Consider the following 12,355-nt stretch of genomic DNA (forward strand, 5'->3'; position numbering starts at 1 on the left):
ATGTGGCTCCTTTTTTTGGAAAAAACTTCCTTATATCCATTATGAACCTGGCTGTCTCTCTCTACACACACACACACACACACATACACCAGGAGTTATAAGGTTAATGGGCATCCAAATCCAAGATGGCGCCGCGTATGGATGCCCTGGTGCTTCAGTGCGTTACTTCTGTTTTGTTTTTGTGCATAACTTCTGTGTCTGGGCACTCCTCTGGATATTCTTACACCAGAGAAGAGCTTCTTAACTACAGGACTACAACACCTGTGGATTTACTGATAGGTTTGTAGCATAAACCTACTCGCTGGAACGTTAAGGACAATCTGCTACGCAGCAAAAAGCAAGACACAAGGCACCAAAGTTCTCTGGTTTACCCATGCATGAGGGAGACCTGCCTGGAGCCAAGTGTCGTTCCACCACTTGACCACCGTCAGACTCTCAGCCAGGCTCCCCATAGCACTCCTTTTATTGTGGTTACATGAATATGCATAGGGTCATTAACATATGACATCTTACATAGGTATACATGTGAACAAAGAATACTGTGTGTGTGTGTGTGTGTGTGTGTGTGTGAGGTCCAGATGTGACCCTGTGAAGACTCCCCAAAGCTGGTTCCAGGAGTCTAGCGGTCCATCTGAACAAAAGGCTCTTATACTTAAACAGATATACGTGTGTTTGCTATACCATATATCAGCAAGAGAAGATACGGCCTTTCCTAGGAGGTGTGTAATCTATGCCGGAACACTCTGTAGAGGGAGTGAACGCACTCCCCCTTCATGCTACACAGAGCTGTTACAGACCTTCTAGGATGAGACATTCTTTCAACCTACAAATGATTATACACCTCTAAGCATATATGGTTAAATATTTCTTAATACAAATGACAATAACAAAATCTAAACCCATCATCACCACCCTGTATTGTCATTTTTTAAGGCTATACGGCGTATATATATCTTCAGCTCTACACCACTTGTCACCATTTTCAGTGCAGGCTTCATTTCATACACACATATTAGCCTTAGCATCCATGTCACTCTGCTGCAACAGTATGTAATTGGTAAAGGTGTTAGCAATCATTTTATTCACCATCGATCTTACACATGGCAAAATGCAACCTGTAAACAAGCAAAGCAACGCCAATAATGTAAGAATGGGAGTCAAAAACTTTAAGAACATATTCCACCATGGTCCAGATGTCAACCAGGCTATCCAGCCTTGTGACGCATCTCCTCCTGATGTGTGGTCCTCCACATATTTCTGCAGAGCAGTTAAGTTCTGCAGTGCCTAATAGATGTCTCCTCCAGTCGTATATCCATCCGGGATAAACGTACAACACGTCTCTCCAATCAGCTTACACACTCCTCCTTGTGATGCTGTTATCAAGTCCAGGGTCAGCCTGTTCTGCAGTACCATCGTTCTGATGGCCTTTTGCTCCTCCGCTAAGACTGTTCCCAGAGTCTTAGTGAGATTAATGTGTCGCAGTAAGGCATACCGGTTGATCTCCACATGATCCCGCACCTCTGCAACTCCGATGTTTGGGATCAAACTTTTGAAGAATTTAGCTCCTCCATTCCAAATGCGAAATTCTCGTGGCACTCCAGTGTCTACTGTCACTCCAAAGGAGTTAGGTGAGGCTACATTCACCTCACGCTTCCGTCGGTTACTAGGGTGATGTTCAACTCTGTCCATGAAGAAGACATGATCCGATAACTTCACCAAGGCACACAATCCTCCCCATCCCTCAGGGAGTGATAGATAGGCTTTATGTCCACACAGGAAATACCAATCAGCCAAAACTCTTGTTCCTTTACTGCTCGGCACCGTCCGTGCACATCCTGTCCACTTCTGACTCTTTGCTTTTACTGGTATTCTGTAAGCCAGGTTGGACTTGCATTCGGTTCCCCTTAATGTCAAGTTCCCAGCGCACTTCGCACTGGTCACACATTTCATACACCTGCTCTCATTCTCTGGAGGGCAGTAGGTGTATATGTGTCCACATAAACGAAGCGGTAACTCCCCCACTGACAGTGATCCATTGTTCATCACACACAACGGCAGTTGAGCTGCGTTCAGCTTGTTCAGCAATATTATGTCTGGCAGTGGGTCTGACACTTGAGGCCAGGCCAATAAGTCAGTTTGTCCAGAACAATTCACGCCTAGAAGTGGCGACTTACTCCAGGTGATGTTCAGAGGTGTACTATAGTTGGCCTGGGACCAGAGGACTCTGTCGCCAGGATGAGTTGCTAAGCCCAACAGACACCAACTCCTGTCCTTTGGTATGCTGTATGCTGGTATGCAGTCCAGATGTATATGTGGATAACGGCATATGAGCACACACATAGCAGTCCGTCCTATTGTTCAAGTGAGCAGTTGTATTCATAAACTGCCACCAAAAGTTTATAGAATAGCCATGAGGGTATTGGGTGTGGTTTCCTTGGACATACAGGGTCTCCACAGCTGACCATGATGACATCAAAGCCATTACACCCAGCAGGTGTAACAACACTTTACCAGCCATTCTGATGAGTACCTGTGGCTCAGTTGGTTTCTTCACCGGATTGAGACGAAGGGCCCTAGAGGCTTTCCCCCCCTTTGTACCCGGTCTTCCTGCCACTTACTCCGAGCTGGCCTGGATGTGTGTCACCTTTTTGCAATGGCTTTGGTGTATCCAGGTGGGTCGTTCTGCAATCTTCACAGCAGTTGGTGTTGTCAGCAGAGCCTGGTACGGTCCGTCCCACCGTGGCTTCGACCAGCACTTCCTCTTTATGACCTTTATCAGCACCCAGTCCCCTGGCTTCAGACGTTCTTCCTGTACAGAAACAGAATCATCTGGCAGATTATTTGCACTCATGACTTCTTTGCTTTTCAACATTTTAATCATCCAGTCTGCTAGTGTGTTTTCTTCTTCTGCTTTATCATTATCATTACAGAACACTGGAACTCTAAATGGCCTGCCATATATTATTTCAAAAGGCGTTAGGCCATTATCAGTTGGCGTGATTCTCATATACATTTTCACTAGCTCAATGCAGTCTACCCATGTTCTGCCTGTTTCCTCCATTGTTTTCCTGAGTCTCAGCTTTACTGTGCCATTAGTCCTTTCAACCAGCCCTGCACTTTGTGGGTGATATGAGCAGTGGTTTTTCAGCGTTATCCCCAGATGTTGTGACATTTTCTCAATTACTTCATTCACAAAATGAGGACCATTGTCACTGTAAATAGTCTGGGGAATCCCATGCTCTGGGATCACAGTTTTGCATATCACTTTAGCCACTGAAATAGCATCTGCTTTCTTAGTGGGGACAACTTCTACCCACTTTGAGAACGGGCACACCATTACCAGGCAGTACCTGTAGGTGTTACAGTTAGACAACTCAATGAAATCCATATGGATTACTTCAAATGGGTAGCTGGGTCTGGGAAACCTTCCTCTTTTTGGTCTGAGGTTCCCCTGAGCATTATGTTTACAACATGTTAAACATGCTTTACAAAAATGTTTTGAATAAGCATTGAATCCCATTGTGAAAAACTGCCGTTCGACTGCTGCTACCATTCCAGTTGTCGAAATGTGGCAGAGTCCATGACTCAAAATTGCAGCAGTCCTATATAAGTTTTTAGGCAATATAGGTTTATCACAAAGATAGTAGACATCACCTCGCAGGCTTGCTCCTTTAGTGAGCCACAGCTGCTTCTCAGCTGGAGGTGAGTGTGACTGCATGTCTGCTAACACATCATGTGTGATGGGCATAGTTTGCTCCTGTGACGCCAGAATATGAACCCCATGTGTTCCAAGGGCCGCTTCCTTTGCAATTTTGTCTGCAAAGGCGTTGCCTAGTACAATGGGGTCAGTGCCACGTGTGTGTGCTGCACATTTGCAAACTGCAACTTTACTAGGCAGTAAGACTGCTTTCAACAGGCCCTGCAACAATGTCGCATGCTCCACAGGCTTCCCTGTTGATGTTGTCATGCCTCGTCTTGACCACTGAGCGGCAAAGAAATGAAGTGTAGCATATGCATACTGACTGTCTGTATATATAGTCACTGCCTGCCCTTCAGCTGCTTTACAGGCTTCCGTCAGAGCTACTATCTCAGCTGCTTGGGCCGACATGGAATGTGATAACTGCCCAGCACGGATGACCTGCACGTCATCCACAACAGCAAAGCCCGTTTTAGTCTTTCCCTCTGCTGTTTTAAAACTGGAACCATCAACAAACCAAACCTTGCCCTCAGTGAGTGGTATGTCCGTTAAATCACTTCTAGGTTTACACTGTGTTTCCACATGCTCACTACACACATGTGGTGTACCCTCCTCCTCTGTGGGCAACAATGTAGAGGGATTCAAAGTTGTACACCTCTTAATAGTTATGTGTGGCTAGGAGAGCAACAGTGACATTAAAGACAAGTGTCTTGCAGGTGACAAGAATGTCATTTTAGTCTGCAGCAATAAAACATCAACCTCATGTGGAACCAGCAGGGTCAAAGGGTGAAACAAAACAATTTCACCAGAACACTTAACGGCTTCAGCGGCTGCACACACAGATCGCACACAGTGACGTAAGGCACAAGCCACTGGATCCAGCCTCTTAGAATAATAAGCTACTGGCTTCATTTCACCTCCACATTTTTGTGCTAACATGGATGTCATAAAATGTCCTTTACAGTCAACAGTTTGAACAAAAGGCTTGTTATAATCTGGAAGCCCTAGAACCGATGCTCCTGTCAGCATCTGTTTCAGCATGCACAGAGCTTGCTCCCCCTCAGGGGTCCAACTTAAACTTTATGACATAGCTAAAGGTTTACTGTACATCATATCTAATAATGGCTGTGCAATTTCAGAGTAATGGGGCATCCACGATCGACAGAAATTTAGCAACCCTAGGAATTGCATCAGGTGTTTCTTTGTCACTGGCCTAGGTGCTGCCAAGATAGCTGTTTTCCTCTCTGGGTGTATGCTTTTCCCTGCTGCACTAAGCAGATGTCCTAAAAATTTCACTTCTGTCTTTACCCACTGTAGCTTTGAAAGTGAGGCCTTGTTACCTGTCTCAGCTAAGTGAGTCAGCAATGCCAATGATATGTCTTTGCAGTTCTTCTCTGAATTGGATGCTATTAAAATGTCATCGACATATACCAACATCTGTGAATGTGATGGAATCACAAAACCAGACAGACAATTTGTAATATTCTGTGTGAAAATTGTAGGACTATCACAAAAACCTTGCGGCAATCTGGTGTATGTGTATTTTTTGCCTTGGTACGTGAAACCAAACCAGCCTTGTGAATTCTCATGTACTGGTATGGAAAAGAAAGCATTACTTAAATCTACCACAGTGAAATGTGTCATGTCTGGTTTAAGCTGATTTAATAAGGTGTGGGGGTCGGGGACGCATGGAGCGATACTCTCCACTGCCTGATTTACAGCTCTTAAATCTTGAATCATGCGCCACGACTGTGAATCAGCCTTTCTAACTGGGAAGATGGGTGTGTTACATACTGCTTGTGGAGCTTCAACCAGTATCCCTGCTTTAATCATATCCTCTATTACTGGTTTAATGCCTTCCACTGCATCAGGCTTCAAGGGATATTGTTTCACTCTTGGCCTAAAAGACGTTTTGGGCTTTATTACTACTGGACTCGCTGTTGTTATTAACCCCACATCAGTCTTCCCAGTAGACCAGAGCTTCTCTGGGACCTGTTTAAGCTCCGGGTGATCTTTGACATCTACAACATATCATTCTGCTGTGTCATTCTCACTCCCCTGTAAATGTGTTTGTGGTGTAGTATGTGTCACCCATCCCAGCTTTTTACGAAAGATGCTGTGCTGCATGTCTGTCTCCCAACCCCCTCCAGCTTGCTGCCACATTCCAACACTCTCCCCCTGTCTCACCAAAGATGCTAAGTCTGTCCACTCAGCTGTGCCACTCTTTGTCAGTGAAATGTGTGGTGTTTGCCCTGTAAAAAGTTGTTGTGCAGCTTCAGAAAGGATCACACTACATCCAGCCATGTTTTCACCATCAGTATATATTGCTTTTATGGTGATTCTCTGTGGCCCTAATTTCAGCACTTTATGTGTGTAGGCCTCATCAGGCCCAGGCATGGTCTTAAATCTCAGTGTGACATGCAAGTCTTCTGGTGGCTGTATGTCATGGCTAGTTGTCAACATTTCCTCAGCTGCAGCTAACAGTTTACAGTTTATTTGATCAGGTCTGGAGGCCGACAGGTCAAGTGTCCAGTAATAATGCAAATCCCCACTGTCCTGATGAACCATTGTCTCAGCAGTTTCACCTTTTCCTGCAGCTATCATCCCAACGGATGTTGGAATTATTGAAATTCCAAGTTTCATCATCATATCTCTTCCCAAAAGGTTCACCGGACAAGTTGGGCATATTACAACTGAACTCTGAACTGCCTCTCCTGTGGTAGGATCTCTAATCCACACTGGTTTAGAGATTCTATGCTGATTTAACTGACCATTTGCAGACTTCACATAAATTATGCCATTTGAAGGATCAACTCCTGACACATGATCTTTTAAAACAGTTTTATCTGCACCTGAATCACACAGAAATTGAACAGTTTTGCCTTGCACAGTTAAGGTGCGAACTGGTGTTACTTCTTTCCCTGACAAATTTAACAATACTTCAGTCAAATCTAGAGTTTGAAACACAGGCTGTTGTAAATTCTGGCAAAGTAAGGGATCATTTGTACATGTATGTGTGTTAGCAGTGTCAACAGGTGCTAGTCATTTATTATAATAAGGGTTTCTTGGATCAGGGCGTTTATACTCTTCAGGCATGCGATCAGGACACTCCCTTGCGTGATGGCCCGTTTCCCTACATTCATAACATTTATCAAATCTCTTGTCCCGTTTCTCTTTAGGGCCCCAATTTCCTCTACTTCTCTCACCTCCGCCTCTATTTCTTCCCCGTCTGAACTGTCCCTGGAAAAAGATTTCATCCGCTAAGAAAGCAGCGGCCTCAGAGTTTTGTGACTTCTTTTTTTTATTTTTAATGACTTCCTGTGCATGGCGGGCCCAGTTCATGCATTCAACGGACCCGTCAGTGTTATGACTAACATTTTGTTTTCTGATGAAATCAGCAATGGGTGAATGAAAGCCATTCATCAAAGCATGTTTTAACTGCTGCTGATATGGGCTGGCCTTCTCTGCACTCTCTTCAAGGCCGCTATGTTCTTTGAAAACTTCCTCTAATCTTGCCCTGAACTCATGAACATCTTCTCCTGCCTTCTGAATGCATTGGGCAATTTTGTTGTAATCTACAGAAGCTTTAAAAGTATTTCTAAGACGCTCATAAACCCCATCAACTTGGCCTCTTAAATTTGCATGGCCATAGGGTAGGACAGTATTACCATCCCTCCCTGTGTAGGTGCCTCGCACCCGAGCCCAGTTATATGTGAGACACTTCTTAAAGGTGGCTTCTGTTTCCTGACCGTTTAAACGGTACGAGGAACAGAGTTGCTTGTGTCGGGTGATAAATTCATCAACATTAGTCAACGGGTTTCCTAAATCTTTACATGCCTCTGCACATTCAGATTCAGTCCATGGCCTGTAAACACAAATAACACGGCTTCGGTCATCCTCAACACCAAAATGGGGATTTGCGACCTCCACCATGGGAAAGGTATCATGGAAAGGGGAGGCAGGCATAGCAGATGCACTCGCCTCATGGCTTTTAGATTTGGATCTAGTGTTATAAGGGCTTAAATATTGTGCTGCGGCATCCCCAAACTCCCGCCGTACTCTATCCTCCTCCTCTCTCTCTCTCTTCTCCTGCTCCTGCTTTTCTTCCTCCTCTCTGGCCTCTCTCTCTCTCTCTAATGCTGCTCTACGCTGTTGGTCCTTTAAAGTCAGCACCACTGAAGTAGACCGCACCGTCTCATCTTCAGGTTTCACAGCTAATGCCTGCAAAGCTGCTCTCTTCGCATTCACTGCCTCCTGTCTTTTCTGCGCCTGCTCTAACCACAATTTAGCGGACGCCAGTTATAACTCTCGCTCCTGTTTCAATTTCCCTGTCGCACAAGCTGCTTTCACTGTCAACTGGTCTACTAACATTTGACATTGTCCTACAACCAATTTACCTTCAAAATCATATTTCTTGCGCCAATGTCCTAAATACTTTGTGCTACCGGGAGCAAATTTCACCATAAACTTCTCATCGCCCTCTGGCACACTCTTGGTTGCTTGGGAACCCATAATAACAACAACAGCCGCTGACGTCACAGACCACGTGCTCTGCTCTGCACGCACTCACACAACAACAACAACAACGACGACGACAACAACGACAACAACACAAAATAGGCCTACTGTCTCAACGCAGTCTCACACAGGGCTGCGCGCTCTGCCGCACACAGTGGCAAAGACTTACATAGCAGTGATCACGCGCTTTATCGCACACAGTGATAAAGACTTTCAACGCAACCTCACACAGTGGACGCGTGCTTTGCTGCACACAGCGGCAAAGAATAGTCGCACACAGTGACTACACGCTTTATCGCACACAGTGATAAAGACTTTACAACTCAGCCTCACACAGTGGCTAAGATTTTTCACATACCTACTTGGTGTTGCTTATTGCGAGTAGCATCAGTCCCGAATCCCGGCAATCGCCATCCATCGAGGAGAAAAACAGACGGCTAATCCACCGGCCCGATGACGAATTCTCACGCCTCGGGACTTTGTTGCAGGACCTCTATAAGTCCTGGCTGACGTCAGTCTTTCGGTGTGTCTCTTTTCCCCTCGTTGAACGTCGACTCTAGGGATCCGGCTCTCGAAGGACCAATTAATGATAGGTTTGTAGCATAAACCTACTCGCTGGAACGTTAAGGACAATCTGCTACGCAGCAAAAAGCAAGACACAAGGCACCAAAGTTCTCTGGTTTACCCATGCATGAGGGAGACCTGCCTGGAGCCAAGTGTCGTTCCACCACTTGACCACCGTCAGACTCTCAGCCAGGCTCCCCATAGCACTCCTTTTATTGTGGTTACATGAATATGCATAGGGTCATTAACATATGACATCTTACATAGGTATACATGTGAACAAAGAATACTGTGTGTGTGTGTGTGCGCGTGCGTGCGTGCGTGCGTGCGTGCGTGCGTGCGTGTGTGTGTGTGTGTGTGTGTGAGGTCCAGATGTGACCCTGTGAAGACTCCCCAAAGCTGGTGCCAGGAGTCTAGCGGTCCATCTGAACAAAAGGCTCTTATACTTAAACAGATATACGTGTGTTTGCTATACCATATATCAGCAAGAGAAGATACGGCCTTTCCTAGGAGGTGTGTAATCTATGCCGGAACACTCTGTAGAGGGAGTGAACGCACTCCCCCTTCATGCTACACAGAGCTGTTACAGACCTTCTAGGATGAGACATTCTTTCAACCTACAAATGATTATACACCTCTAAGCATATATGGTTAAATATTTCTTAATACAAATGACAATAACAAAATCTAAACCCATCATTTACTTCCAATATTTGTCGCATCTGCGGCAGATTTACTGCAGACTCTGATCAGGAAAGTGAGACGCCGAAAGAGAGGAAAGCGAGCCGGCGCACTCGTGCGTCTGAGGAGACGCGGACTGCGAACTGCTCTTCCTGGGATCTTCCTTTCCAATGTACGCTCACTCAGGAATAAGATAGACGAGCTGGCCCTGATGAGAAGCATGAACAGAGACTTTGCCTCCTCCTGTGTCTTATGTTTTACGGAGTCATGGCTCTGAGGACATCCCGGACTGGGCGCTCAAGCTGGAGGGCTTCGCGCGGACCGGCAGGCCTCTCTCTCTGGTAAGACCAAAGGTGGAGGTGTCTGCTTCTACATCAATAGTGGCTGGTGCACAGATGTAACAGTGATTGCTCAGCACTGCTCTTCCTCTCTGGAATACTTTTTTATTTACTGCAAACCGTTTTATTCTCCGCGGGAGTTTGCTTCATTCATCCTGGCCGCTGTTTACATCCCGCCAGATGCAGATGAGCAGGCAGCTCAGTGCGCACTCGCGGAGCAGATACTGCACATGGAGCGGACATTCCCGGACTCTCTCAATATTGCTCTTGGGGACTTTAACAAAGCCAATCTGAGCCATGAGCTTCCCAAATACAAGCAGTATATTAAATGCCCGACCAGAGAGGAGAGGACATTAGACCACTGTTACGGCACGATCAGCGGGGCCTATCGCGCGGTGCCCCGCGCTTCACTCGGACTTTCTGACCACGTCATGATCCACCTGATCCCCGCGTACAGACAGAGGCTGAAGCTCTCCAAACCTGTCGTGAGGACTAAAAAACTGTGGAGCAACGAGGCTGTGGAGGAGCTTCGCACGTGTTTGGAGTCTACAGACTGGGACACAATGAAGGCTGCTTCTAACAGCTTGGACGAGTTTACGGACACTGTCACCTCCTATATCCACTTCTGTGAGGACAGCATTGTGCCATCACGCACCAGGGTGAGTTATAACAATGACAAACCCTGGTTTACTCCTAAACTCAAAAAGCTGTGGCTGGAAAAGAGAAAGGCGTTCAGAAGCGGAGACAGGGACTGCTACAGAGAGGCCAAGTACAGGTTCACTAAAGTAGTGGACATTGCTAAACATCAGCACTCTGAGAAGATGCAGCAGCAGATCTCAGAGAATGACTCGGCCTCTGTGTGGAAAGGTTTTAGGAATATCACCAACTACAAGCCTAAAACCCCCCACTCCACTGATGACTTGCTCTTGGCCAACACCCTCAACGACTTACTGCCGTTTTGACGAGCCATCAGGCAGCCTTCACACCTCCAACGGCCCCAACAATAGAGGCACTTTGGACACTCATTCCCCCACCTCTCCCCCCTCCATAGAGCCATCACCACATTCAAACACTTCACCTACAACACCCCCCTCCTCACCCCACACAAAAGAGGATTTCACATCACTTCGTCCCACCACAACTCTTCATATTCATGAAGCAGGTGTGAGGAAGCAGTTTAAGAGTCTGAATGCTCGAAAAGCTCCCGGCCCAGACGGTGTGTCTCCTGCCACCCTCAGACACTGTGCAAACGAGCTGGCCCCAGTGTTTTCTGGCATTTTTAACTCCTCACTGCAGGCATGTCATGTGCCTGCCTGCTTCAAGTCCTCTACCATAATCCCTGTCCCCAAGAAACCTAGGATCACTGGACTAAATGACTACAGACCTCTGACATTTGTGGTCATGAAGTCATTTGAGCGCCTAGTTCTCTCCCATCTCAAGACCCTCACGGCCCCCCTCCTGGACCCCCTGCAGTTTGCATACAGAGCCAACAGGTCTGTAGATGACGCCATCAACATGGCCCTACACTTCATCCTGCAGCATCTGGACTCCCCAGGAACCTACGCCAGGATCCTGTTTGTGGACTTCAGCTCTGCCTTCAACACCATCCTTCCAGACCATCTCCGAGGCAAGCTTTCCCAGATGAATGTGCCTGATCCCATCTGCCAGTGGATCACTGACTTCCTGTCGGACAGGAAGCAGCATGTGAGGCTGGGAAAGAATGTCTCGGACTCCCGGACCATCAGCACCGGCTCCCCTCAGGGCTGTGTTCTTTCTCCTCTGCTCTTCTCCCTGTACACCAACTGCTGCACCTCCACCCACCAGTCTGTCAAGCTAATCAAGTTTGCAGATGACACCACCGTTATTGGACTCATCTCGGACGGGGATGAGTCTGGTTACAGGAGGGAGGTTGAACGTCTGGTGTCCTGGTGCAGCCACAACAACCTGGTGCTGAATGCCCAGAAGACAGTGGAGATTATTGTGGACTTCAGGAAGCACACAGCTCCACTCCCCCCCATCATCCTGTCTGACACCCCCATCACCTCTGTGGACTCATTCCGCTTCCTGGGTACAACCATCACCCAGGACCTGAAGTGGGAGCCCACAATCACCTCCGTCATTAAGAAAGCCCAGCAGAGGATGTACTTCCTGAGGCAGCTGAAGAAATTCAACCTGCCAACACGGACGATGATGCAATTCTACACTGCAATCATCGAGTCCATCCTCACCTCCTCCATCACTGTGTGGTACACTCCAGGACACTGGGGCGTGCAGCTCGGATCTCAGCTGACCCTTCTCACCCTGGACACAGTCTGTTTGACCTGCTCCCCTCAGGCAGGAGGCTCCGGTCCATTCGCACCAGAACCTCTCGCCATAAGAACAGTTTCTTCCCCTCTGCTGTTGGACACATGAACAATAACCGTATGACTGTTCCCACCACTAACACATGACCCTACGCTGTGTTCACTGCATCATTCCATGTTTGCACTAATCACCACCTGCACTCATGTATATATCTTTCTACGTAGCACTTTTAATTCTTATTCTTATTTTTATT

The 12,355-nt window shown here is 46.9% G+C and overlaps 1 pseudogene; it reads right to left on the reverse strand.

The window, feature by feature from the left end:
- Positions 1–371: 371 nt before the first annotated feature.
- Positions 372–9,061, reverse strand: LOC146672828 (uncharacterized; annotated as a pseudogene).
- Between the last annotated feature and the right edge of the window lie 3,294 nt (positions 9,062–12,355).

Source organism: Rhamphochromis longiceps, linkage group LG3 (genome assembly GCF_057381845.1).
Source record: "Rhamphochromis longiceps isolate RC_006_pf linkage group LG3, R_longiceps_female_GT1.1, whole genome shotgun sequence".
NCBI lineage: Eukaryota > Metazoa > Chordata > Actinopteri > Cichliformes > Cichlidae > Rhamphochromis > Rhamphochromis longiceps.